The following is a 6,275-nucleotide window of genomic DNA, read 5'->3' on the forward strand; positions in this document are numbered from 1 at the left end:
TGTTACGTACGTCGGTGTCTGCAATAGAGATTCAGACATCTGGGACTCCGTAGGCATATCTAATTGATTTACATTTGTCTGCCTTCGCCATGTATTATTACTATAGTTTGGATTTCTTGCTCCAGTGCCGGGTGTTGGCGCTGACAGCAAATGCCGTTGGCTTGAAAAATTTGTATTTCTTGTCGGCCGATAATTATTTTGTCTATTGGGGGGAGGGTTATACAAATTTGGTTGGTACGCGTTGTAAGGTACTAATTGGCGCAATCTTCCCTGGCTATAGCCTAGTGCACCACCGGCACTAAAATTTGTTCTTCCGAACAAACGGTTGCCATAATTTTGCATACTGCCGACAGCAATTCTTGGAGTGCTGTTGGGGACATAACAGCACTCCCTCGCGATGTGCCCAGGTTGGTTACAAATATAGCATCTTCTTATTGTATGGTTATTTTCATAACTAGATTGTTTGACGGGCTGAAAACGTACGGTTTTCTGCCTAGCGGGTTCTTGCGTTTCATTTCTTTGTTGCACTGGGGAGTTATCTGTTTAAAAGAAATTTGAAGACACCTGATCACCCTTGAAGGTCAGGCTTGAGTTTGACTTACCTAGGCAGTTTATTTTCACTTTACTGGGATTAGTCACAATTGTATCAACTTCGATCAATCGCTCTACCTTCTGAGCCACAAGATCCAACGTCTTAATATTTTTGGATATTACCATTCTATATAGTTTCAGGGGTAGGCCTTGCAAAAAAGGTATGTAATATGACTTTTTTAAACAGTTCTCCCGAATCTTTTCCGTATTTTGTTTCAACTGAAATCCGTATATTATCAAGATATTCTCTTATATTTTGTGAATGGTCAAAGCATACCATTCCGTGTTTTAATTTATTTGTAGAACTTGTTTCGATAAACCTGTTTTTAAATGCCGTTAACAATTTATCCACAGTATTTATTGGCAAGTTGGCGTCGTCACCTATAGTACGTTCAATCTGTTTTAGAAAGGTTAAGGCCTGGTCTTTTAATCGTAATAGAAGCATGTCGATTAACGTTTCTAGCTCTGTTTTTGTTAATTCTACAAACTGGGCCAATTGGATATTAAATTCATCGATATCTGATTGTCCATTGTACTGCGGTTTAGACTTTGCTATTTCTATATTTTTCGCGACCAACTTTTGCGCCTTTAATTGTTCGTCTAATTCTTCTGACATTTTTTTTTTTCGTTTGAATAACTAAAAATAAATTTATTTTTTAAATTAACCTATTTTGGGGGAGGCTATTATCTCCTATGAGATATTTTAAAGGGTTTTCCTATAATAGCTTAGCGTTTATAGGCTTAATCACATTACTTATAGGTCTGTATCTCTCCAATAATTAAATTTCAATTACAAAGTTTATAGCCTAATGAGTTCACATGATTTTCCCAAGTTTCCTACCGCGCCATTTGTAGCGATAAAAATTTAAGTAACTGGGCTTAATTGGCGTCATAAAGATTGACCGCCTCAATTACAATTCTAGGCTTTAAAGCTGTGAACTTGCGCCCTATTAAGTTCTAAGTTCTCCGTGACAGCCCTTTTCGGCACTAAGGACTCCACCATATTTAATATTATGATTTAAGTCGGTGTATCGATCGCACCACTCGCAGAAAGTGAGAAAATAAAATATTTAGGTATAAAAATGTAACTTTATTTCGTTATGTTATCTCAAAGCCAGTTGCTCGTTCTAAGCGTTCAAAAATTAGATTCCAGGAAATACTCTCTCAGAAACAAAAGAAACTTTTATCTGCTTTGCGACTGTATAAAGACATATAATATAAAATAAGCGACATGAGAACGTCAATGTTTCTGTTGCTTCTTACATTTTAGGCACACTGCAAAGCTCAATTTAACTAACGACAGACACGAGCAGACAATATATAATTGATTGAGCCACATTGACTAAACGCCAAAATAGTCCTGGTCTAAATAATCTTCCCAAAAGCACTTTTACCCCACTGTCAAACATAATTTTTTTGTCCTGCGCTCTAAGAGCTGGCTCACAATTGGCCCAAGTGGCCCAAGGATGCGAATCCTTCGTCCAGTAACTTGTTTTAAATATTTCTGATGATTCAAACGTTCACACCGCTCTTATAATTTAAACTTCCTGACAATCATTGTGTGTAGCATCTTTTTTATTGCCCACTATCTTTGCGAAATCCAAAACTGGATAGCGCTGTTCTTTGTCTGAGGCTAAAATGCAATTTTTCTCTTTGCTCATTAAGGACTTTTCTTTTTTTGAAACTAGATTTAAACTTAATTAGAGGAAGTCGGAATTATCTTTAGAAAGAAGGATCTTTATTTTTTTGTATTTTAAATATGTCATATTTTACTCACGGTACACGTTGTTGTAGAAACTTCAAAAAGATCTCATTCGATTAGAAATTGAAATGGCTAGTGCCCTTTTTAATAGTCAAAAGTGATTAGAGGGCAACTAGTCCCCCCCACGCCCGTCATACCCCCAAACACATCCAATCAAAATTTTTAGATAGCCATTTTGTTCAGCGTAGTTGATTTCAAGAGGGAAAATATGTTTTTGAGGAGGACACTCCCCCACAACCCTCAGGGCAAGGGTTGTAAGTTATACCCTTAGAGCATGTAAGGTTTTTTACAGAAAGTGTTGTCGTAGAAACTTCAAAAAAGGCTCATTCGATTGAAAATTCAAAGGGCTATTGCCCTTTTTAATAATCAAAAGTGATTAGAGGGCAACTAGTCCCCCCCACGCCCGTCATTCCCCCAAACACATCCAATCAAAGTTTTGAGATAGCCATTTTGTTCAGCGTAGTTGATTTCAAGATAGAAAATATGTTTTTGAGGAGGACACTCCGCGGGCAAGGGTTTTAAGTTATGCCCTGGGGGCATATAAAGTTTTTATAGAACGCGTTGTTGTAGAAACTTCAAAAAGATCTAATTCGATTAGAAATTTAAATGGCTAGTGCTCTTTTTAATAGTCGAAAGTCCAAGCCCACCATTTCCCCAAACACATCCAATGAATTTTTTGAGATTGCCAAATTGTGCGACGTAGTTTAAAGTTCGGGAAGTTAAACCATTAAACTGAACACTCCCCCCACAAACTCTATAACATTGATTAAAAGCTATGACCTGGGAGCTCTAAAGTTTTTATTTGAATATTGGTCTTAGAAACTTAAAAAAGGCTCAGTCGATTGTAAATTCAAAGGTCTAGTGCCCTTTTTAATAGTGAAAGTGATTTGACGGCAACTAGCCCCCCTCTCTCGCCAACGTTTTCCCAAACAAATCCAATCAAAATTTTTAGATAGCCATTTTGTTCAGTGCTGTGGATTTCCAGATAGAAATTATGTTTTTGAGGCGGACATTCCCCCACAGCCCTCAGGACAAGGGTTGTAAGTTATGCCCTGGGGGCAAATAAGGTTTTTAATGAACGCGTCGTCCTAGAAACTTCAAAAAGGGCTTGTTCAGTTGGAAATTGAAATGGCTAGTGCCCTTTTTAATAGTCGAAAGTGATTGGAAGGCAACTAAAACCCCTTCCACGCCCACCATTTCCCCAAACATATCCAATCAAAATTTTTAGATAGCCATTTTGTTCCACGCAGTTTAATGTTTAGGAAATTATACCTTAGAGCAGGATACTCCCCTCAAAGTCTTCAGGGCCAGGGCTATAAGTGATTCCCTGGGGGCATATAAGGTTTTTATTGAAATCTTTGTCGTAGAAACTTGAAAAGGGGCTCATTTGATTAGAAATTCAAAGGGCTAGTGCCCTTTTCAATAGCCGAAAGTAATTTGAGGGCAACTAACCCCCCCCCCCTCACGCCCACCTTTTCCCCAAACACATCCAATCAAAAGTTTTAGATAGCCATTTTGTTCAGTGCTGTGGATTTTCAGATAGAAATTATGTTTTTGAGGCGGACATTCCCCCACAGCCCTCAGGAAAAGGGTTGTAAGTTATGCCCTGGGGCAAATAAGGTTTTTATAGAACGCGTCGTCGTAGAAACTTCAAAAAGGGCTTGTTCAGTTGGAAATTGAAATGGCTAGTGCCCTTTTTAATAGTCGAAAGTGATTGGAAGGCAACTAACACCCCTTCCACGCCCACCATTTCCCCAAACATATCCAATCAAAATTTTTAGATAGCCATTTTGTTCCACGCTGTTTAAAGTTTAGGAAATTATACCTTTGAGCAGGACACTCCCCTCAAAGTCTTTAGGGTAAGGGCTATAAGTGATTCTCTGGGGGCATATAAGGTTTTTATTGAAATCTTTGTCGTAGAAACTTGAAAAGGGGATCATTTGATTAGAAATTCAAAGGGCTAGTGCCCTTTTTAATAGTCAAAAGTGATTTGAGGGGAACTAACCCCCCCCCCGTCCTCACGCCCACCTTTTCCCCAAACACATCCAATCAAAATTATTAGGTTTGGAAAGTTTTGGAAATTAGGTCTTTAAGGATGACAACCAATCCCCCCCCCCTGCAACCCTTAGGGCAAGGCTTGTAAGTTATGCCCTTGGAGCATGTAAGGTTTTTATAGAAAGCGACGTTGTAAAAACATCAAAATGGGCTCATTCAATTGAAAATTGGAAGGGCTAGTGCCCTGTTAATAGTTGAAAGTGATTGAAGGGCAACTAATCCCCCTCTGACGCCTACCATTTCCCCAAACACATCCAATCAAAATTTTAGAGTTATCCATTTTTTTCAACGTAGTCGAAAGTTCTGGAAATTAGGTGTTTTAGGATGATAACCCCATCAGAGCCCTCAGTGCAAGGGTTGTAAGTTATGCCCTGGGGGCATATAAGGTTTATATAGAAAGTTGTTGTAAAAATTTCAAAAGGGGCTCATTTGATTGGAAATTGAAATTGTCCTTTTTATTAGTCGAAAGTGAATGGAGAGTAATTAACCCCCCTCTCACGCCCACCATTTCCCCAAACACATTCAATCAAAGTTTAGAGATAGCCATTTTGTTCAACGTAGTTGAAAGTTCTGGAAATTATGTATTTAAGGATGACAAACCCCCCAGAGTCCCCAGGGGCAAAGGTTGATAGTTATGCCGTGGGGGCATATAAGGTTTTAATGATAGAGTTGTCGTAAAAACATCAAAAGGGGCTCATTCAATTGGAAATGGAAAGGGCTAGTGCCCTTTTTCATAGTTGAAAGTGATTGGAGGATAACTAACCCCCCTCTCACGCCCCCCATTCCCCCAAACACATCTAATCAAAATTTTCAGATAGCCATTTTGTTGAACATAGTAGAAAGTTCTGAAAATTAGGTCTTTGAGGATGACAACCACCCCCCCCAGCCCCCAGGGTGAGGGGTGTAAGTTATCCCCTGGGGGCATATAAGGTTTTTATTGTCGTAGAAACATCAAAAGCGCTCATTTGATTGGAAATTGAAAGGGCTAGTGCCTTTTTTAATAGTTGAAAGTGATTGGAGAAAGAATAACGCCCCTCTCATGCCCACCATTTCCCCAGACACATCCAATTAAATTTTGAGATAGCCATTTTGCTTAACGTAGTTGAAATTTCTGGAAAATAGGTCTTAGAGGATGACAACCATCCTCACAGCCCTTAGGGTAAGAGTTTTAATTTACGCCCTGGGGGCATATAAGGTGTTAATAGGAAGTTTTGTAGTAGAAACTCAAAAAGGGCTCATTTGATTGGAAATCGAAAGGCCTAGTGCCCTTTTTAATAGTCGAAAGTGATTGGAAGGCTTGACATTTTTATAGTAAAGATCGATGTGGGTATAATGTATTATTTTTTTGTTGGTGTTGTTGTTTAGACCAGGGCAGTTTGTAGCGAAGGAGTTGTCATATGAAAGCTTGTATGAGGCTATTTAAAACTGTTTGATATATAAAATTATAACATAACATACTAAGATATTAGGTAAATAAGGCTTAAAAGATTAAATATTAGATTAAATTTCAAGCTTAAGTATCTGTTATGTGTAAGGATGTGGCATATAAAATTATGCTTAAAAAAGCTTAAACATTGATATTTTTGGTGAATAAGATTCGAAAAATTAAACGCTATTTAAAAAAATACAACTTGAATATTGGGTAAATAATTCTTAAAAAATTAAATATTTGATTAAAATTGAAATATTAAATATTGGATGTATAAAACCATATGGTATATAAAACTATAAAAAAATTAAATATTTGGTAAATAAGGATTAAAAAATGAAATATTAGATTAAAAATTTCAAGCTTAAATATTTATTATATGAAAAGATGTGGTTTATTAAACTGTGGTAAACAAAACTTAAACATTTGGTGTTTTTG

The sequence above is a fragment of the Artemia sp. Qi Xiang Cuo genome, chromosome 4 (assembly GCF_049724085.1).
Source record: "Artemia sp. Qi Xiang Cuo chromosome 4, ASM4972408v1, whole genome shotgun sequence".
Lineage (NCBI taxonomy): Eukaryota > Metazoa > Arthropoda > Branchiopoda > Anostraca > Artemiidae > Artemia > Artemia sp. Qi Xiang Cuo.